This window comes from Jaculus jaculus, chromosome 5 (assembly GCF_020740685.1).
Source record: "Jaculus jaculus isolate mJacJac1 chromosome 5, mJacJac1.mat.Y.cur, whole genome shotgun sequence".
Lineage (NCBI taxonomy): Eukaryota > Metazoa > Chordata > Mammalia > Rodentia > Dipodidae > Jaculus > Jaculus jaculus.
In genome coordinates this window covers 158,324,720-158,347,756 of record NC_059106.1, presented here as the reverse complement: position 1 = coordinate 158,347,756, position 23,037 = coordinate 158,324,720, and the positions used below count along the sequence as shown (strand labels likewise).

General features: G+C 43.7%; 1 pseudogene; it reads left to right on the top strand.

Annotated features, from left to right (window-relative positions):
• The first annotated feature begins 1,462 nt into the window (after positions 1–1,462).
• LOC101604535 overlaps positions 1,463–23,037 on the top strand; it is a 60,067-nt pseudogene continuing 38,492 nt past the window's right edge.

The following is a 23,037-nucleotide window of genomic DNA, read 5'->3' as shown; positions in this document are numbered from 1 at the left end:
TACATGCTGCCCTCTGCCCTCCCCCCACCCTCCCCAGGGGGCTAGGCGCTAACGGTGCAGTCTGCCTATGGGAGAAGCATCAGTCTGTGCTTCCTTCTTGCCCGCCGGACTGGGTAGAATCCTGCAGATCCGGGAAGAGCAGTAGAACTCCTGGCCCGTCATGCAGTGGCTTAAAAGCTCGATGGGGATGAGCCTCGTTTCCAGCTACCCCCTGGTTCAGCCCCTGCTGACCTTCTGGCTCACTTCCACCCACTGTCAGCATCAGCCCCTCTGTGGAAGAGCTCTTGTCTCCTTGGGTGGCAGCCCCAAGCAGCCCATAGATTTGGATTATCTTGCCAGGGTTTAGGGGTAACTTGGGCCAGGTGCCGGGAGTGTTGCTATCTTCCCAGAGGTGTTGCAATGCAGGGCTAAGGCCAAGACCCAGGGCTGGTGCTTTCTACCCCATGCCCTTGTCTGATGTTCCTTGCCAGCTTGCCACTGGGCATCAAAGAGGCTTTTTAGAGCGGGGAGGATGAGCACAACCTCATTCTGAGCTTTTTTATGAGCATTTCGCATTCCACAGCTCAGTACCTCACGTGTGCCCTACAAACACGAACTAGAACCCCGCGGAGTGCCATGCTCTTTCTGCCAAACATGTCTTCTTTTTGCCATGCTTCTCCATGGATTAGTTTTTCTGGAGGGCACCCAAAAGCACAATCTACATTTTGGTTGAAAGAGAAAAAAAAAAAAAAAAGCTTTGATAAATGTACAAACTGAGCTAAGTAGAGTCAGAGTCAAGTTGCATTCATTTAATGATCACTGGACTCTCTCTCTGCACACCAGGGTTCTTTGCACTAGAGATGATAAGTGATTAAGATAATAATAAGTGATTAAGGTATAGCATCTCTTTTTGATTTTTTAAAAATATATTTTATTCATTGGAGAGAGAAAGAGGCACAGAGAGAGAGAGGAAGGGAGGGAGGGAGGGAGAGGGAGAGAATGGGCACACCAGCCACTGAAAATGAACTCCAGACACGTGAGCCCCTTGTGCATCTGGCTGACGTGGCTCCTGGGGATTCAAACCAGGATCCTTTGGCTTTGCAAGCAAATGCCTTAACCACTAAGCCATCTCTCCAGCCCTTTTTAATTTAAAAATTTTTTTTTATTTATTACAGAGAAAGAGGCAGAGATAGAGAGTTAGAGAGAGAGGGAGGGGGAGAGAGAGAGAGAGAGAATGGGAGTGCCAGAGCCTCCAGCAACTGTAAATGAACTCCAAACACATGCACCACTTTATGGTAATAGTGGTTATATTGGGGCTGTTAATGCTTCTGAGTAGAAAGAGGGCAGGGAAGATCACAAGACCGTCTCCCTAGTATTCTAGCCATCTACGCTCTCCCATCCCCAAGCTGCATGTGTCTTGGTGGGCAATGAAGTGTATAGGAAGTAGAAAGGTAACAAAAGGTGAGACTCCGTTGATGCCGGCATGGAGCTCTATGGTGATGTGACTGCCATCGAGGCCTACACTCCTGCAAGTAACTCCTTGCCCATGCTCCTAGAAGTGACCCAAATGAATTCACCATACTGGACTTGGACAGAATCACTGTTTTGGTCTGTTGGTGAAGAAGAGGGAGACAGAAGAGAGATCCTGGGGCCACTAAATGCATGCCCTTGGAGGAGATGACACACTGTGAGTTCTTAGGAGAAAGCTATTTTAAAAAGAAGCAACCAGAGCTGGAGGGATGGCCAAACAGTTAAGGTACTTGCTTGCAAAGCCAAAGGACCCAGGTTCAATTCCCCAGGACCCATGTAAGCCAGATGCACAAGTTGGCGCAGGCATCTGGAGTTTGTCCACAGTGGCTGGAGGCCCTGGCGCACTCATTCTCTCTGTACCTCTCTGTACCTCTCTCTCTTTCTCTCTCAAATAAATAAATAATATATATATTTTTTAAAGTTAGCCAGACATGGTGGCACATACCTTTAATCCCAGCACTTGGGAGGCAGAGGTAGGAGGATTGCCAAGAGTTTGACCACCCTGAGACTACATAGTGAATCCAGGTCAGCCTAGACTAGAGTGAAACCCTACCTCAAAAAAAAAAAAAAATTAAAAATGAAGCAACTGGTATGCCTCCTTAGTTTCAAAAAAGAAGCAAACAGCACCCTCTGGGCTCTTCTCCTCCCTCTGTTTATGTCTTTCCTTCATTCTCTCTCCTTCCCAACTCCAAATCCTGCCTTGAAATGAGACAGCCTGCTCTAACACACCACCCAGCCATTACCACCAGCCACGAGCCTCTCCTCAGAACTGAGCTGACACAGGTGTCCTGCCCTTGAACCTCTGCTGCATTATGTCCCTACAGGAGATGTACAGAAGTGACTATGCACCAACAGACCAAAGAAACGATTCCACCCGAGACCAGCGCCATGAAGGGATAAGCTTATTAGGATCACTAATAAGATTCTGGGGGCTGGAGAGATGGCTTAGCGGTTAAGCGCTTGCCTGTGAAGCCTAAGGACCCCGGTTCGAGGCTCAGTTCCCCAGGTCCCACGTTAGCCAGATGCACAAGGGGGCGCACGCGTCTGGAGTTCGTTTGCAGAGGCGGGAAGCCCTGGCGCACCCATTCTCTCTCTCTCCCTCTATCTGTCTTTCTCTCTGTGTCTGTCGCTCTCAAATAAATAAATAAATAATTTTTTTTTTCAACTTACGGAAATGATTTATTTTTAGTCTTACAATCTTGAAGGAAACTTCAACATGGCAGGCAGGCAAAACGTAGAATAAGCAAAACGTTTGCTCCCATCATCACCTGTCAGCAGAGAGTGAACTGGAGTATGACAAAGCTACTCCATCAAAGATCCACCTTCCAAAGGTTTACCATCTGAAGATTGGATATGAGCCTTTGGAGGACATTAACCATTGAATCCACTAAATCACCAAATCCTCTACTATTGCAATAACAATTTCCAGAGCATGGTCAGAAGTACTATGAGCCAATATCCTGTCCAGAAGCAATTTAAGGAAGGAAATGGTTCTTTTTGGCTTAACATTTCTGAGGTTTGATTCCATCATGGCAGGGAAGGAATGACACGCCTTGGGAGCCAGTTGTCGCATTTACAGACAGGAAACAGAGAGAGTAAAACAGGAAGTGGGGCCATGCTAAATATTCTCAAGGCCCATACCTAGTGGATCGCTTATTCCAACATGGCTCTACCTCATAAGGATTCCACAGCCTTCCCAAATAATACCGCTAAAAGGAAACCAATAAATGAGCCCAATGGGGCATGTTATATTAAAAATGCAACATTCTCCCTTTGGCATTTTATGCACTAGGTCCAACTCTGAAAGTCCTGATAGTCTTAAACAAATCCAATTCAAAGTCTCTTCAAAGATTCAAAGCAGTCTCTTAACTGAGAGACCTGTACAATAAAACTTCAGTCTATAGTCTTCTAACTATATCAACACCCAATAAGCACCCTAATTGCAACCGTTAGGGATGAACACATAGTAATAAAAGATTGCATCAAAGCAAGATAGAAACCGAAAAGGGCAATACCAAATTCTGTACCTCCATGTCCTCAATATCTGGGACTTTTTTTTTTTTTAATTTTTATTAACATTTTCCATGATTATAAAATATATCCCATGGTAATTCCCTCCCTCCCCACCCCCACACTTTCCCATTTGAAATTCCATTCTCCATCATATTACCTCCCCATTACAATCATTGTAATTACATATATACAATATCAACCTATTAAGTATCCTCCTCCCTTCCTTTCTCCACCCTTTATGTCTCCTTTTCAACTTACTGGCCTCTGCTACTAAGTATTTTCATTCTCACACAGAAGCCCAGTCATCTGTAGCTAGGATCCACATATGAGAGAGAACATGTGGTACTTGGCTTTCTGGGCCCGGGTTACCTGATTTAGTATAAAACTTTCCAGGTCCATCCATTTTTCTGCAAATTTCATAACTTCATTTTTCTTTACCGCTGAGTAGAACTCCATTGTATAAATGTACCACATCTTCATTATCCACTCATCTGTTGAGGGACATCTAGGCTGGTTCCATTTCCCCGCTATTATAAATTGAGCAGCAATAAACATGGTTGAGCATGTACTTCTAAGGAAATGAGATGAGTCCTTTGGATATATGCCTAGGAGTGCTATAGCTGGGTCATATGGTAGATCAATCTCTAGCTGTTTTAGGAACCTCCACACTGTTTTCCACAATGGCTGGACCAGATTGCATTCCCACCAGCAGTGCAGAAGGGTTCCTTTTTGTCCACATCCCTGCCAACATTTATGATCATTTGTTTTCATGATGGTGGCCAATCTGACAGGAGTGAGATGGAATCTCAATGTAGTTTTAATCTGCATTTCCCTGATGACTAGTGACATAGAACATTTTTTTAGATGCTTATATGCCATTCGCATTTCTTCCTTTGAGAACTCTCTATTTAGCTCCATAGCCCATTTTTTGATTGGCTTGTTTGATTCCTTATTATTTAACTTTTTGAGTTCTTTGTATATCCTAGATATTAATCCTCTATCAGATATATAGCTGGTGAAGATTTTTTCCCATTCTGTAGGTTGCCTCTTTGCTTTTTTCACTGTGTCCTTTGCGGTGCAAAATCTTTGTAATTTCATTAGGTCCCAATGGTTAATCTGTGGTTTTATTGCCTGAGCAATTGGGGTTGTATTCAGAAAGTCTTTGCCAAGACCAATATGTTGAAGGGTTTCCCCTACTTTTTCCTCTAGCAGTTTCAAAGTTTCCGGTCTGATGTTAAGGTCTTTAATCCATTTGGACTTAATTCTTGTGCATGGCGAGAGAGAAGAATCTATTTTCATCCTTCTGCAGATATTTATCCAGTTTTCAAAACACCATTTGCTGAAGAGGCAGTCTTTTCTCCAATGAGTATTTTTGGCATTTTTATCGAATATCAGGTGGCTATAGCTACTTGGGCTTACATCTGGGTCCTCTATTCTGTTCCACTGATCTACATGTCTGTTTTTGTGCCAGTACCATGCTGTTTTTGTTACTATGGCTCTGTAGTATAGGTTAAAATCAGGTATGGTGATACCACCAGCCTCTTTTTTGTTGCTCAGTATTATTTTAGATATTCGAGGTTTTTTGTGATTCCAAATGAATTTTTGGATTGTTTTTTCTATTTCCATGAAGAAAGATTCTGGTTATGGTATCACTGAAAAGCCCCACCCCAGCTTAGGTGACAAAAGCCACATCTTTGCCGTCTCTGTCCCTCATTCTAGCACCTTCCAGCATCACACAGTATACTGTCATGAGGTTCCAATTGCCCAAGAGAATTCACACAAACCATTTTTTAAAGATTTATTTGTATGTATTTGAGACAGAGAGATAGAGAGATAAAAAAGAGAGAGAGAGAGAGAATGGGCACACCAGGGCCTCTAGCCACTGCAAACAAGCTCCAGATGCATGTACCACCATGTGCATCTGGCTGTCTTGGGACCTGGAGAATCGAACCTGGGTCCTTAGGCTTCACGGGGAAGCCTCTTAACCGCTAAGCCATCTCTCCAGCTCCCCACACAAACCATTTTTTTTAATCTCCACCCCTCCCCAATCAATTTAGACAGGAAACCCAAAACCTTGCAGCTAAAGGGGATAGCTGGGAGGGAGCGTTGGAAGAGCATCTTCGGCGGGCATGTGCGTGGTGGTGGTGGCAGAAGTCGTCATGGCCAGGGCTACAGCCACAGGCATGGGCAGGGTGGCGTCACTCTCGGGTGACAGAATGCATCAAGGGCAGCATGTTTTTCTCTACCACCATCACCTTGGGGCAAGCAGCATTGTCTCTTTCACTCAGGAACATCGCAGAACACTACAGACTTCCAGTGCAACGGTAACATGTGGCAGGACACCAGAGAAGACTGAGAAGTTCCCTAGCGACCAGCCTAGTCCCAAGGTTTTTCCTGTCATTCCTCCCCCCCGCACCCCCAACACACACACCACTACCCCATCTGAAGGGGAAGCTCTGGCCTCAAGAGATTCTGGTAATTGATAGTAAATGACAGCATCCTGTTTGGGGTTCAGCCTTTTTCTCTCATTGTTCATTTGAACAATATGGGGGGGGGGGGAACCAGAAGTAAGTTATGTGGGATTGTATAATGGGAATAGAGAGCACAACAAATAGGCATTGTGATTCAATAGCTGTGGCTGAAGTGTGAAGCAATGAGTTGGAAAATCCAGTTGAATATCTCTCCAGAAAGCAAGCAGGAAATGATTAAAATGATAAATTAAGCAAAAGAAAAGTTAACAGATTTGGAGAATAGTAGTAGAAAAACTAGCATCTAGATATAGGAGTTGGCTGGTGTGGTGGAGCACACCTTTAATCCCAGCACTTGGGAGGCTAAGGTAGGAGAATCACCATGAGTTCAAGGCCAGCCTGGTCAATATAATGAGTTCCAAGATCAGCCTAGGCAAGAGTAAAACCCTACCTCAAAAAAATAAAAATAAAAATAACAGATACAGGAGTTACAGGACAGAATAAAAAATAAAGTGGACATATAGAAATATATAAAGAATTCATAGAGAGGTCTGGGGAGATGGCTCATTAGGAAAAGTGCTTGCTGGGTTGGAGAGATGGCTTAGCAGTTAAGGCATGTTCCTGCAAAGCCAAAGGACTCAGGTTTTATTCCCCAGGACTCATGTTAGCCAGATGCACAAGGGGGCGCATGCATCTGGAGTTTGTTTGCAGGGGCTGGAAGTCCTGGCAAACCCATTCTTTCTCTCTCTCCCTGCCTCTTTCTCTGTCAAATAAATAAAAATAAACAACAACAACAAAAAGGCAGAAACCAAGCCAGGCGTGGTGGCACACACCTTTAATCCCAGGATTTGGGAGGCAGAGATAGGAGGATCACTGTGAGTTCGAGACCACCCTGAGACTACCTAGTGAATTCTAGGTCAGCCTAGGCCAGAATGAGACCCTACCTCAAAAAAAAAAAAAAAAAAGAATGAGAAAGTGCAAGTTTGCCTCAGAGGATGGGAGAGCAAGGAACCACACCTGGGGAAGGTGTCCTCTGACCCCCACAAGCATGCCCAGGCACGCATGTGCCCTCACTTACAAATGCAGACATACACACCAACACATCACACACAAAAATAAAGAGATTATACAAGAGAATTCATGGAGATAATTTTCCTACAATTAAAGGTAAATGATTTCAAACAAAAGAGTTCATGGAATGCCCAAAAGAGAAATTTTTTTTTAAAAATTCTATACCAAGGCACAACTGAATTCAGTTTTAAAATACTAACCTCAGACCAGAGAGGTAACTCAGCGCTTAACGGTACTTGCTTACAAAGTCTGCCTGCCTGGCTTTGATTCTCAGGTAAAGCCAGATGTGCAAAGTGGTGCATGTATCTGGAGTTTGTTTGCAGTTGCTGGAAGCCTTGGCATGCATAGTCTTTATCTAACTCTCTGTCTCTCTCTCTCTCTCCCCCACAAATGAATCAATAAAAATATTTTTTCAAGAAATACTAAACTCAGGCTGGAGAGATGGCTTAGCGGTTAAGCACTTGCCTGTGAAGCCTAAGGACCCCGGTTCAAGGCTCGATTCTCCAGGACCCATGTCAGCCAGATGCACAAGGGGGCGCATGTGTCTGGAGTTCCTTTGCAGTGGCTGGAAGCCCTGGCGCGCCCATTCTCTCTCTCTGTCTCTATCTGCCTCTTTCTCTCTCTGTGTCACTCTCAAATAAATAAATAAAAATGAACAAATTTTAAAAGAAAAAAGAAATACTAAACTCAAAGAAAAATTTGAAAATTATCAGGATGAACAAATTACCTAAAAGGCAAACCAATCAAATGGGGCTTATACTTTTTAATACAGCACTGAAAGCAAACATGTGTGCAGGGGTGTGTGTGTGTGTGTTGTGACAAGGTGACGATGCTGGAGGTTGCAATCTCTATATGTTTGTATGGGGGGGGGTAAAGCTTTAAAGTAAGTGCTTTGAAACCAGATTTCCATTTCTGGCAAGATAGTCATTTCAGTGTGAAAGTGCAATAAAAATAAACTCATGCGTGTAAGGCTTGAGGAAGTTTGCCATGATAAGACCCACATGAAAATTCTTTTTGAACAAGTGATATCCAAATGATAAAAATAAATGCAGAAAAAGTTACAAGAAATGCATGAAATAATGGGGCTCACATATTTTGGAATTTTTTGATGGATACTAATATGGGAGGTAGGGTGTACCCAGTGGATATAAAAGTATTCTAAAACTATTTTGCTGAAAAACACATGTGAACGTTTCAAATTAACTGAACAGAAATTTCCCACTGAAATCAAAATTTCAAAGGTAAAAATAAATTTAAAGACATTAAAAATCAAATAAATACAAATGGTCTAAATTTTCCAGCTAAAACGCAGAAATTGTCTGATCAGATTTAAAAACTCAAAATTTACCTACATATTATTTACAAAAGATACATGGACTGAGTGTGGTGGTGCACAACTTTAATCCCAGCACTTGGTTAGGCTGGGGTAGGTGGATCACTGTAAGTTCAAGGCCAGCCTGAGACTACCTAGTGAATTTCAGGTCAGCCTGGACTAAAATGAGACCCTACCTTGAAAAAACAAAAAGAAAAGAAGCATGCATGGAACATGAAAGGGATGAAAGTATTGAGAGAAAAAGAATAAGATAGCTGGTATTTTGCAATAAAATATACTTTAAGAGAAAAAATATGCATACCAGGGACATTCTCTCAATACAGCTGATACAGATGAACACACTGCTTCTTCCAGACATGATAATTGTGAATATGAATGCACTAAATTAGCCTCATAAGACAAAAAAATAATACATGGGGCTGGAGAGATGGCTTAGTGATTAAGGCATTTGCCTGCAAAGCCAAAGGACCTCAGTTTGATTCCCCAGGACCCACGTAAGCCAGATACGCAAGGTGGTGCATGCGTCTGGTGTTCATCTGCAGTGGCTGGAGGCCCTGGCATGCCCATTCTCTCCCCCCACCAATAGATAAATAAAAATAAAGTTTAAAAAAATCCATGGGAAACTGACAAACTGATATGACTTAATTACTGGTGGATCAGACAGAAAAAAGAACGCAAACACAAGCTTGACTTATGACCATCCATAGAATGTTGCATCCAAGACATGGAAGACACTTCTTACACACAGGTGGAGGTGGAGCTGTATCTTTTCAACTCTTCTAGTTACTGAAAGTTTCCATTGCATTCCTTCCTATACATCCATAGATGAGAACTACATTACCCAGACTCATTTGTCTCTAGGTGTGGCCAAGAGCTAGCCAATGGGATGTGAGAGGCAATAATGTATGCACTTTATGAATGTGCCCTTCAAAGGTATCCTACTGCCTCTATCAAGAAATGGTTGTGCTGGAAAGTTGAGACAACATGAATCAGTTCCATAGAAACCCCTCCTTCTCACTAGCATTCCATAGAAACATCAATAAAGGGAGAGGGGGAACAGGCCAGACAGAAAGTGGAAAAAAGCTTAACCTAGTTGGTTAACCCCAGGCCCAGAACTGGGTTGCTCCCCACAGTGAGCTGTTGGCCAGGGAGACCCAAAAGGTCTACAGAACAATGTAGGTCATTGCTAAAACACTTGATTACCTGCCAGAGCTAAAATGTAAGACCTATTGCTGAAGACACCACAGGTTGAAGTCACAGGACATCAGAATACCATACTGGAACCAAAAGGAAAACTAGCTCTCTCCTGGCTATCCCTCATAGTGCTGAAAATCTGGAGGACAAAAGGTCACCAACAGCATGAATAAGTAGGAGACCCTGCAGACTATGAATTAACCAGCCAAACAAGGACACACTTGTGCAGAAGTGACAACTTGAACACTGCTCTTACTGCTAGCCTGACAACCAGCTCTGAGGTGATGGTGACAGACACAGTGACCAATCAAAACTCATCAAAGCAAAAGTCCAGAGACTACACAGAGCTCAACACTAAATCAGACTGGCCACAGGCCTTCCATGATTCAGGGAATATTGGGGAAGAGGGGGTGGAAAAATTTAAGAGCCACAAAGTGGGTAGAAATATCGTGAGGCACGGTTCCCCCAATATCCTACAGGGACTGACTGAAGCCTTCATGACCCCATAGTGAGTGCCATAATCCCATTGAGAAGGACCCCAAGGAAATGGGATTAGGGGCAAGGGGATAAAAGAGTATAATTTATTATATATATATATATATATATATATATATATATATATACACACACATATATATATGCACAAAATAAATTTTAAAATAGAAATGGTTGTGCTGAGACTGCAGAGATGGCTCAGCATTTAAAGACACTTGTTTGCAAAGCCTGCCAGCCAGGGTTCACTTCCCCCATGCCCATGGGCCACATACACAAAATGCTATCTTGGTCATGGAAAAAAGGATCAGAAATGCAATAAGGAGACCACAAAGAAATAAAGTAGGAGCCTGAGGTTCACTGGTGGGCTTACTCATAGATTATTTTTCCAGGAGAGAAAAAGACAAAAGCTACCTAGTTTAGGTCTCCTCCAGAAATGGGATGAGTCTCTTTTAGCTTTGCCCGCCTCAGGGCCTCTGACACAGAGAAGTTACGTGATTGCCTTCACACCAGACTGGCCCCACAAAGTAGAGAGTCTGACAAGAATGAAGGATGAGGGCTGCAGAAATGGCTCAGTGGTTAAGGCGTTTGCCAGCAAAGCCAAAGGAGCCAGGTTCAACTCCCCAGTACCCACATGTAGCTAGATGCACAAAGGGAAGCATACATCTGGATTTTGTTTGCAGTAGCTAGAGGCCTTCGTGTTCCCATTCTCCACCCCCACCCCCAATCTCTCTCCTTGAAAATAAATTATATGTATAGGTTTTTCTGGGATGGAGAGATGACTTAGCAGTTGAGGCATTTGCCTGTAAAGCCAGAGGACTCAGGCTCACTTCCCCAGGACCCACATAAGCCAGATGCACAAGGGACACATGCATCTGGAGTTCGTTTGCAGTGGCTACAGGCCCTGGTGTGCCCATTCTCTGTCTGTCTCTTCTCTCCTCTCCTCTCCTCTCCTCTCCTCTCCTCTCCTCTCCTCTCCTCTCCTCTCTCTGCTTGCAAATATATACATAGTTCTTTTTCAAGGTAAAGTCTCACTTTCTAGCCCAGGCTGACCTGGAATTCACTATATAGTCTCAGGGTTGCCTCAAATTCACAAAGATCCTCCTACCTCTGCCTCCCAAGTGCTGGGATTAAAGGCCTGCACCACCACGCCCAGCTAATAAAAAGTTGCTTTTTTTTTTTAATTATGAAGGATGAGAAACTCATCTCTGTCATCTGTCAAGCAGCAAAGCCTTGAAGCTGCTGGTAAAGACAGTAAAAAGAGATCTGAACTCTATCAGGATCTCCTGCCAGTCAGTTTTGGGAGGCTGATCAGATAGGCAGCCTCCGATGATAGGAAGTCCTGCCCACCCCAGCGCCCGCAGGGGAGGAGAAGAAACAGAAAGAGGAAACACATGCTCTACTAGGCGCAACGGGCCTGGGGAAGGGGGGCCCTTGTGCCAACAACCTATGCATCCTAAAAGAGACAGAAAGCTGTACCACACAAGTAACCGGAGACTTAAAGAGACAGGAGAACGGAGTCGGGTGGCAGTCCTGAGCTTCTCCACAGCTCACTAAAGATTTGCTGGGACCATGCAGAGAAGACCCAGGATGGCTCAGAGAGAAAACCACTTCTGTGGCAGCATCCGTGGAGTCACAGTGGCACCGCACAAGGTGCAGCCGGTGCTTCAAGGTTTCTGCAGAGGAGAGAGGCAGGAGCGATCGATCGCATGGGTGTGCCAGCAGCTGCAGAGGCACAAACCAACGTATGGAGTGGAAAAGTACCAGTGTTGACGGCTGGGCTATCGCTTCCCTTCCAAGAATTTCCTCAGCGGGCTGGTATGCCCCGCCCACCCCAGGGAAGCGGTGGGGCTGGAGATCAGTGTGTTCCCTGGTCCCAGGACTGCTCAGCAAAGAGCCTAACCCCTTCCCTGGGAATTTATCCTACTACCCAGATTCTCTACCTTGTCCCTTCTGGCCATGCTACCATATTCCAAATTCCTTCCAGAGCATTCTTGCAAGCCCTCCCCTGAGCTCTTCTTCCCACACTAGACAAGCACACACTTCTGCCTTGTGTCTGGGGGGAAAAAAAAAAAAAAAACGTTAATCAAAGCAGCTTCCCCACAGCCACACCAAGCCCAGAGCAAAGATATTTACAAATAAAACAGGACCACCACCACCTCCCCCCCCCCCCGCCCCCAGAACCACAAAACAGCTCAAGTCAGCACTTTGACCCAGGTAAGGCATCTAGACTACTTGCAGAACTTTGGAAAAATGCATTTCTCACCCCCACAGCTAGGTAAACAGAATGCCAGAAATGGGAACATGCACTTTTTCAACCTTTTCTCTAAGGGATTCTGATGCCTGCCAAGTCCAAGGGCTGTGAGGCCAGGTCCGAGAGTATTTTTGGACCTCTGAGTTTACCAATAAAGTTAAAATCGGTGAAAAATACTAAGACATCTAAGACTGTGGGCTTTTTTTTTTTTGTAACTATTTATTTATTTATTTATTTGACAGATAAAGGGGGAGAGGGAGAGAGAGAGAGAATGGGCACACCAGGGCCTCCAGCCACTGCAAATGAACTGGCTCATGCGCCCCCTTGTGCATCTGGCTAATGTGGGTCCTGAGGAATCAAACTTGGGTCCTTTTGGCTTTGCAGGCAAACCTTAACTGCTAAGCCATCCTTCCAGCCTGAGCGTGGCCTTTTGTTCTGGCACTCCTCCCCTGTCTTCTCGGGTCTCCCTGGTCCTTCCTCAGCCCAACTGAGCATGGGGGCGGGGGGTGGGTCAAGGTTTTCAGTTTGGGAAATGGAATGAGGCAAGAGAAAATTCAAAATGAAGAGGCATTACAAGTATAATTTCAAGTCTTTCTGCTTCCCCATTCTCCCTGGAGATTGGAAGTAAATACCTAAAAGACCAACTATTAATAATTTCCCTGCTGATTAGGAAAACGTTTAATCTCTTATTGTCAACCAGAATGATTTGTGGAGAAATGCTTTCTCACTGCTAGTTTTAAAAATATATATTGTTTTCATTTCACTTCCACCACCCCCACCCCCCGCCACAAGGTAGAGTGTCGTTCTTGCTATATAGTCTCAGGGTGGCCTTGAACTCACAGCGATCCTCCTACCTCTGCCTCCCCAGTGCTGGGGTTAAAGGCGTGCGCCACCACACCTGGCTCATTTCACTTTTATGAGTGAAGTATGGACTCCTAAGTTTATTGGATAACCTAAAGTCTATCAACATATTTGGAGACCAGAAGACTCTAGCCTATACTTTCTGAAACTCAGCACACTGTGGGCCAGCCCAGAGAGAGCCTTGATGGTCTGCGGATGGCTTGCTTGTGTAAGGACAGGGTCCTGAACAAGCCCGCAGAAACCATCAAACTCAAACGTCATCTCCACTTGAAGCCTGGCCTCATCACATCTCAAATTAAATGAAGACACAATTCCAGGGCTGGAGAGATGCTCAGCAGTTAAGGCACTTGCCTGCAAAGCCTAAGGACTCGAGTTTGACTCCCCAGATCCCACGTAAAAGCCAGGTGCACATGGTGGCGCCTGTGTCAAGAGTTCATTTGCAGTGGCTACAGGTCCTGACATACCTATTCCCCTCACCATAAATAAAGAATGGAGAATCTATTTTTTATTTTTAATATTTTTTGTTCATTTTTATTTATTTATTTGAGAGTGACAGAGAGAGAATGGGCGCGCCAGGGCTTCCAGCCACTGCAAACGAACTCAAGACACATGTGCTCCCTTGTGCATCTGGCTAACGTGGGTCCTGGGAAATCGAGACTCTAACCGGGTCCTTAGGCTTCACAGGCAAGCACTTAACTGCTAAATCATCTCTCCAGCCCCTATTTAAAAAAAAAAAGGAATTATGCATTTGGCTTTTGTGGGTCCTGGGGAATTGAACCTGGATCCTTAGGTTTTGCAGGCAAATGCCTTAACCACTAAGCCATCTCTCTAGCCCTCAAAGCCACATATTTGTCTGATTACCATAATGGCAAGGTTTGTGTCTACTCTGTTTCCTGTAATGTCCTGCTGCCTAGAATCATGTCTGGCACACTATAGGTGCATAATAGGCATTCACTGATCAGAAGAATAAATCCTCCAAACCTGACGCTCAAAACCCACCTCCTCTTTTCCATTCCCTGGAGGACTGGCCCCATCGACTCCCCTCTTTCTTACTTCCAGGTTCTCATAATGTGACCAGTGCAAACCTGGACCAAAAAGACAAGAGGCCACACAAGCTCACTCCTGGGAAAGTCAGTAATTTCAAGAGCTTCTTACCCAAAAGCAGATATGATAGAGTGACGCATGGGATTAGGGAAGATATGAGACCCAGGCAGGAGCCAGAGGGAAACGATCTTCTGCATATTTCTATTCATCACACTGCCCTTCTCCAGCATACATTTTTCTACAAATATCCTACTGATTTAGCAATTAGGTAAATTCTTCCCAATCTGATACAATCCCAAAACTGACTATGTGCTTATTTTTATCCTACAGGTAGAGAGCAATGGACAGAAGTGGGGAAGAGGAAAAGGAGGGATATAGGAACAGAAGGAAGGGAGAAAGGAAGGAAACAAAGGAAGGGATGGAAGGAAGAGAGGGAAAGAGAGGAAAACAAAGAAGGAAAGAAAGAAAGAGAGGGAGAAAGAAGAAAAAAAGAAGGAAAGAAAGAGGGCCGGAGAGATTGCTTAGCAGTTAAGGCGCTTGCCTGTAAAGCCTAAGGACCCAGGTTCTATTCCCTAGGGCCCACGTAAGCCAGATGTACAAGGTGGTGCATGCATCTGGAGTTCATTTGTTCGCAGGGCTAGAGGCCCTGGCCAGTTCTCTCTATATATCTGTCTCTCTCTCTCTCTCTCTCTCTCTCTCTCTCTCTCTCTCTCATAAATCAAATAAAATATTTTTTTAAAAAGAAAGAAATGATAATATGGACTGCACTGGCCAACATTATGCTCCTGTTTAACAATCAGAACCAAATAGCTGTCCACGCAGAAAGAACAGGACATTCCACTCTGATACATTGTGTCTGATAGAGAATTGCTATTTACTTCGTTCACCCATCCCTGAGTGTCCAAGAACTGAAATACAATCCAACATGCTTCACGGTCAAAATCTACTGAGCAGCATTCAATCACTCGTTGGCAGTGTCTTGAGCTACGTGACCCCAGCATCACTACAAACATCAATTCCTCTCTGTGAAAGGAGTGGAGAGGAAGTACTGTGGTCAGAGATCATCACTGGAAGAGTCCTGGGCTCAATGACGGGTGCACATTGGATGGGGGTTCACGCCGCCCACACTCTGGGTCTCCTACACGAGGACGATTCCCCATCAGTAAACCCCAGGGAACACTTAACCAGCCTGCTTGCTGATAAAAGCAGCAGTTCAACCGCCCCCGTCCTGCTCACTCCGATGTCTATCTCCACCAAATTCCAGTGGGAATCACAACTGCTTGACTTTCATTTCTTTCTCCAAGTATGTTCCTGAAGCTTAGAGCAATAGGGGATTTTGTGTACACCCAACAAGACATGACTTTTATATTGGAAAAAAAAAAAAGAAAGAAAAGAAAATGTTAGAAGGACATTACACTGGTGGATAAGGTATCAATAAAAAGCTTATGCTTGGGAGTTTAGGTTAATCTTTCTTTTAAAAGAACCTGAGTTTTGAGGAGGAATTTATCAGAACACAGGTGTCAAAAGCTAACCTGGCCATCCGTGCTAGAAAATAAAATATTAGGTCTGACCATATTTTGTAGCTAGGCTGGAAGTCCATGACTGAGGCATCAGCTCTTAGTATAATAGCTCTAGTGATGTCTTATAATAATAAGGGCATCATTATCATTATGAATTATTATTATTGTTCCCATCTTGTGAGATAAGCCTTAGCATCCCATATAACAGATGAGCAAACTGAGGCTCAGATAAGTTATGTATTGTCATTGAAAACTGCTGAGTAAGATGACTCTGACATAAGTTCATCATATGTTCATTCTCTCATTTCCAGCCCCATATCCCCATCCCATCAAAGAGCATTTGTAATTATTTTAGCTGCTCCAAATCCTCTGCACTCTCTCCCTACGTTTGGAGCCTCCTCCATCTCATGGACAGTCTTATGGGTGCCAGAGTACAGAGTCTCATTGTAGAAGTTGATCACAGGTTGGAGAGATGGCTTAGCAGTTAAGGCTCTTGCTGCACAGCCTAAGGATCCAGGTTTGATTCCCCAGGACCCATGTAAGCCAGATGGACATGGTGGAGTATGTGTCTGGAGTTTGTTTGCAGTGGCTGGAGGACCTGTCATTCCCCTTCTGCCCCCCACACCTTTCTGTCATAGATAGAAAGGGCTGGAGAGATGCTCAGTGGTTAAGGTGCTTGCCTATAAATAAACAGAAGTTCATCACATGGACTCTACATTGTCTAGTCTCCATTGTTACTAGGGCTCAAACCTCTGACCCAAGCCCAGACTATCAGATGTGCCATCCTGGATTCTAACTCAGGGTCTGCTGGTGGTGAGAACCAGGCCCACAAAACGTCATTTCAGGGGCAGAGCAGTAGTACCCACATTGAGTAGGGCCAGTGTGTAGGGCCAGTTGGTCATAGCCAGCCATGGTCCCTGTAAAAATAACTAAAAGAGAAGACAACTACTGGCAAGGATCTTGGTACCAAGGATATAAATCCCTCAGTATACTGGGCCTCTGGAGGTAGAGAAGAGTTGACTGTGGATCAATGTTAGCCAATCTTTCAAGTAGGACAACTGTTTCACTGACTGTATTTGTCAGCTTGTGCCGCCATAATAAAAGGCCATATCCTGGGTGACTTAAACCACAGAAATTTCTTCCCTCAGTAATGGAGGTCAGAAGTTCAAGATCAAGGAGGAGACTGGGATGGCCTCTCTCCTTGACTTACAGACAGATACCTTCACAATGTGTCTTCCTAGGATCTTTCTTCTGTGAGCACATTGCTAGTATCTGTGTGTCCCAAATTCATTTCTAAGGATACCAAATGGATTAGATTAGACGCCATCTTAACAGACTCATTTTTGTTCAATCACCTCTTCACAAGCCCTCTGTAGTAGACAGCTTCACGTTGCTGAGATACAATTCCAGACCATGTACAGCTATGGAGGAAAGGATTTATTGAAGTTTACAGATCCAGGGGAAGTTTCATCATGCCAAAAGAAGCTGGCCTGCTTTCATAGGTCCAAGCAGAGAAAGAGAAGCCACAAGGCAAAAAACTCAAAGCCACACCACAGAGCACACTTCAGGAACTCAGGCAGAATTCAGACACTTGGGATATCTTGAGACTGGAATTCCAAATCCACCCCCACACCTTAGGACTGCACTCCAGAATCCACCCACTGACACCTCCTCCAGCCAGGTAGCTGGAAATCTAACAAGCTTTAATAAACTATTGAATCTACTTATTCAAACTACCACATTCCACCCCTGGTCCCCAGTAGATTCAAAATCATCTCACATTGTAAATTCTACTTAGTCCAGTTTCAAAGGTCCCCACAGTCTTGATCAACTTAACATAGTTCCAAAGTCCCAAGTCTCATCTGAGATTTAAGATTGTCTCTTAGCTGTGAGTCCTATAAAATCAAATAAGTTATATATTTTCAACATATAAAGGCACAGAGTAAACACTTTTAACTGCTGTAAGGCATAACAGGGAGAGACAAGAACAATGAAAACTCAACAACCACCAAGCAAACATCAAACTTCTGCAGTTCAAGTCCGATATAACCAATGACTGACAGTCTCTGGATTTTCCAATTCTACACCTCCAGCTTAGTTGTATAGCCAGGAAAAGATTCCATCCCTATTCAACAGCCTCCATGATAGCCCTTGCACAGTCCTGGCATATCCAAAACATCTTCAGCTCTCCATACAAACCATGATCCATCTTCCAATGGCTTTGCCAGCCTATCAGGGTCATCATGCCCTGCCTCATACCACATTGCTGCTGCAGCTCCTGAAACCCTATGTACACTTCTTGACCCACTCCATGCTTCCAAAACCAATGCCAGGTATGTAAGACACAGCCATATTCTTTATTCAGGGGCAAAAATAAATCATAATCCTGAAGAGCAAGCTTCTTCTCCAGTCAAAAAGTCAAAAGAGTTTGCATTTCTATCATTGTCTTTCCTCGGGCCTCCTCTCCATTGTTTTAATGTAAAGCAGTTGGGCAACCTTCCTTAAGATTGATATGTTTGACAATAGAAGCTTCAATAACCTAAAACCAATCTCATTGCCTGTAATTTTAACTTGCTTGAGTTCTTTCAACTTAAAAGCTTAGATGTCTCAGTCTTATATTGTTAGCCAAGCACATCAGTCCCTTACAAATTTAACCAACCTTGCTCAAACTCTCTGGACATGAGCAGCAGAACATAGCCAGCCCTTATGCCAGTGGTCCAGTCCCAACAAAGTCTTCTGCTATCTTTCCTTCTCCTTAGAAAGTTTATAAGCAAAGCCTCCAAGTTAAATTCTCTCTGAACTTAGCACTTTCAAACTCTCACAAGAATAGTCTACAATACTTGGCTTACCACTCCAGAAGGTATCTTCATTTGCAAGCACCAGGTCCATGCCCATTCCTCCAAAACAAAAGCTTCAAAAGACAAAAATTCACATGGTCAGATTCATCTCACCCCACTCCTGGTACCAATTTCTGTAGTAGACAGTTTCACATTGCTGAGATGAACTTCCAGACCATATACAGCTGTGGAAGAAGGAAGTTACTGAAGCTTACAGATCTAGGGGAAGTCCCATAATGGCAAGACAGAGAGAAAAACCACATGGCAAAAAAAAAAAAAAAATCCAAAAGCCACACCACACAACACACTTCAGGAACTCCAGGTGGAACTCAGAGGCTTTGCACATCTTTAGACTGGAGTTCCAAATTCATCACCACACCTTAGGGCTGAACCCCAGGATCTGTCCAGTGATACCTCCTCCAGCCAGATAGCTGGAAATCTAAGAAACTTTAACAAACTGTTGAATCTATTGGGGAGTATCTATTCAAACTATCACACCCTCCAAGCATAGGCACATTCTGAGGTGCTAAGAGTTAATGTTCCAATATGAGTTTGGGAGAGGTGCAATTCATTGCATAACAATGCCAAATCATTTCATTTTCCCCGTTAACTCTAATTCTCGGTTATATGTTAGCATAGGTTAAACAAGGACATATTATTGAAACATTATTTAAATTTCTCATTTATCCATCATAAGACTCACATATATCTGAAAAATTGAACTGGTAGCAGTAGGAGGCCCATAGATCTGTAGACAACACACAGTGCCCAGCCTGGTTCAGCCACTGCTAGACTTGGAGTCTGGTATGAGGCTCCTGGCCAAGGTGATGTTTCAAAATACAATCAGGCTCCTGATGAGGCTCAAAAAGGTAGCAGTTGTTTTCTCCAAGCTGCCTGACTGACCACCCTCTTCTCATCATACACATCCGGATCTGTGGACCTTGACCACATGCAGTCTGCATAAGAATCATCCCAAGGTCCATGGATTCCAGATTTCAGAACCACTGTCAGCCTCTTTTGAGATGTTTGCGTTAATGGAAAGAAGTAGATGGGAGAGCTGAAGGGGAGGGTATAGCAGATACGAAAGGAGAGGAGCAGAACACTGGGAGTAGAAAAGTTTAAGAGCGATCAGGTAAGGAGATATAGGGAATAGGTTTAATCAGAATTAAATATGGAGAGCCAGGTGTGGTGGCGCACGCCTTTAATCCCAGCACTGGGAGGCAGAGGTAGGAGAATCACTTCAAGTTTGAGGCCACCCTGAGACTCCATAGTGAGTTCCAGGTCAGCCTGGGCTAGAGTGAGACCCTACCTCAAAAAAAAAAAAAAAAAAGATGGAGAGCCGGACATGGCGGTTCATGCCTTTAATTTCAGCACTTGGAAGACAGAAGTAGGTGCATTACCATGAGTTAGAAGCCACCCTGAGACTACATAGTGAAACCCTACCTTGAAAAACAAAACAAAACAATTAAAGATGTTATTAAAAAATGGGAAAATTATTTCTTTGCTAGCTAAAATGTGTGTGTGTGTGTGTGTGTGTGTGTTAAAAAAGAGGGAGAGTTTGAGGATAAGTACCCCCCAGGAGGTGGATAAAATCAATAGATTGTTACAGGAAAATTTCAGTTCCTTTGGGTGGGATAACTCCCAGTGAGTTGTGGTTCACAGAGGCCCCTGATGCCCCCAAAACAATACAGACTATTGCCAAGGTTCTTGGTTGTCCACCAGAACTGCATGGTAAGACCCTATTGCCTAAGACACCACATGCTTTGGCTGCAAGACATTGAGAAATCAATGTAGATGTATAGAAGCCTTCTCCCTGTTAACTAGCTGTCATGGTGTGGAAAGTGCTATGTAGCTTGCTGGGGGAAAAAAGTCTTCAATTAGGCTGGAGAGATGGCATAGCGGTTAAGCGCTTGCCTGTGAAGCCTAAGGACCCCGGTTCGAGGCTCGGTTCCCCAGGTCCCACGTTAGCCAGATGCACAAGGGGACACACACGTCTGGAGTTCGTTTGCAGTGGCTGGAGGCCCTGGCGTGCCCATTCTCTCTCTCTCCCTGTCCCCCTGTGTCTTTCTCTCTCTCTCAAATAAATAAATAATAAAATATTTAAAAAAAAAAGTCTTCAATAGCCTTAACAAGCTGGCCAGATAGACCGTGTCAACTGGTACAATGGTGATATGTCTGTTATGGGGAAACCAACTGCTCTCTGACTGGATTTGAGACCCACTCCACTCATCCCTGGTATTGAAAATCTAGCCAAAAGCCTAGGCTAGGGTGGTCATAAGCCTTGGGGAGAAGCTATTACTAGCTATTACTGTTGTTTGCCAAAATGGATATATTATACCTACCAAAATGGCCTCTAAACATTTACATTTATGCCCATATATTAATGCTACTCTTACTTTTGGTTAGAAAATCTTGTCTTAGATGGCAGTGACTACTTGGGAGACTCAAAACTCATTAAAGTGCTAAGAAGTAACAATGGAGTGTTCAGTACTAAGTGAGACATCTCTATTACACCCTGCAAGGCTCAGGGATTTTGTGGAAGAAGTGACAAGAAGTGGGTAAAGAGCCAAAGAAAGGGGAGGAGTGCTTTGGAATGCTGTCTTCCACACACAGAGTGGCTGGTGCATTCATTATCTCACAGAAGACCTACATGATATGAGGTGGGGAAATGATGACATCAAAATAGAAGAAGGACTAGTCAGAAAGAAGATGGGGTTCCAGGGAGGATGGGATAGGGAAGGGAAAAGGAAGGTGGAGGAAATGGATTATAATCAGGGTACATTGTATGTATGTATAGAGGTTGTCAATAAGAAAATAAAATAAATTTAAATTTAAAATATAGAAAGAGGGCTGGAGACATGGCTTAGAGGTTAAGGAATTTGCCTGGGAAACTTAAGGACCCAGGTTCAATTCTCTAGTACCCATCTAAGCCAGATACACAAAGGGGTGCATGTGTCTGGAGTGCATTTGCAGTGTCTGGAGGTCTTTTCTCTCTGTCTCTCTCTATCTATCTATCTATCTATCTATCTATCTATCTATCTATCTATCTGTCTCTGTCTATGTGCCACTTTCTCTCTCTCTCTAATAAGTAAGTAAATAAAATATTTTTAAGGAAAATTTTTCAAAAAATAGAAAGAAACCAGGCGCACACCTTTGATCCTAGCACTCAGGAACATTAGAAATATTACCATGAATTCAAGGCCAGCATGGACTAGAGTGAGACCATGCTTACAAAACAAAAATTGAAAGACGTGATTATCTGGCTGAAGAGGTGTATCAGCAGTTAATGCACTTGTCTGCAAAGCCTAATGACCCAGGTTCAATTCCCCAGTACCCCGATGCACAAAATGGCACATGCATCAGGAGGCTCTAGTGTGCCCATTCTCTCTGTCTGTCTTCTTGAAAATAAATAAATATTTTAAAGAAAAAAAGATCTTAGCCATAGCAATAAGGCAAGAGACACACATAAAAGGGATACAAATTGGAAAGGAAGAGATCAAGTTATCATTATTTGCAGATGACATGATTCTATACATAAAGGACCCTAAAAACTCTACTAGCAAACTGTTAGAGCTGATCAAAACCTACAGCCATGTACCAGGATACAAAATAAATACACAGAAATCAGTAGCCTTCATATATGCTAACAACAAACACACAGAGGATGAAATCAGAGAATCACTCCCATTCACAATTGCATCCAAAAAAATAAAGTACCTTGGAATAAACCTAACCAAGGAAGTAAAGAATCTCTACAATGAGAACTTTAAAACACTCACGCGACAAATTGCAGAAGACACTAAAAAGAAAAAAAGAAAGAAGTGATTATCAACAGGGCTGTACTTTAAACTCAGTCAAAAGCATGAAAGGACTTAGGACAGAGCTGGTAATGATTCCTTATGGACGATCCTTAGCTCAATCCATTGCCTCAGTCATCCCAAAGGTGAGCTTTATGTGTCTTCTGAGTTTATCAATGTATAAATCCCCTCCTCCAAACCCATGTTGTATGCTTTGTTGTGAGCCTGGAGCTAAGTGGAAGGAGAGGGAAGAAACAAAGAGCCATTCTCCTTTGCTTCCTTCACCTCCTCTTTCTACCCCTCAAGGCCAGTATGGACCATGAGAACACCAAGTTCAGTTTTTCTGCAAACAGACTCCAGACCCACGTACCGCTTTGTGCATCTGGCTTTATGTGCTGGGGAATCAGACGTGGGCCAGCAGGCTTTGTAAGCGAGTTCCTTTACCACTGAGCTGTTACCGCAGCTCCTAAGAAGTTCAGCTCTGGACCATGCAACAAAAACGGACATCTATCTTTAATGGCTGAAGGGGAAAAAAAGATCACCAAAAAGAAAAAAAGATCAAAAACAGGTAACTACAATCCCCCCCCCCCTTCACTATTTATGTTCCTTCCTGCTCCCCAGATAGTCTCCAAATACAAAGCACA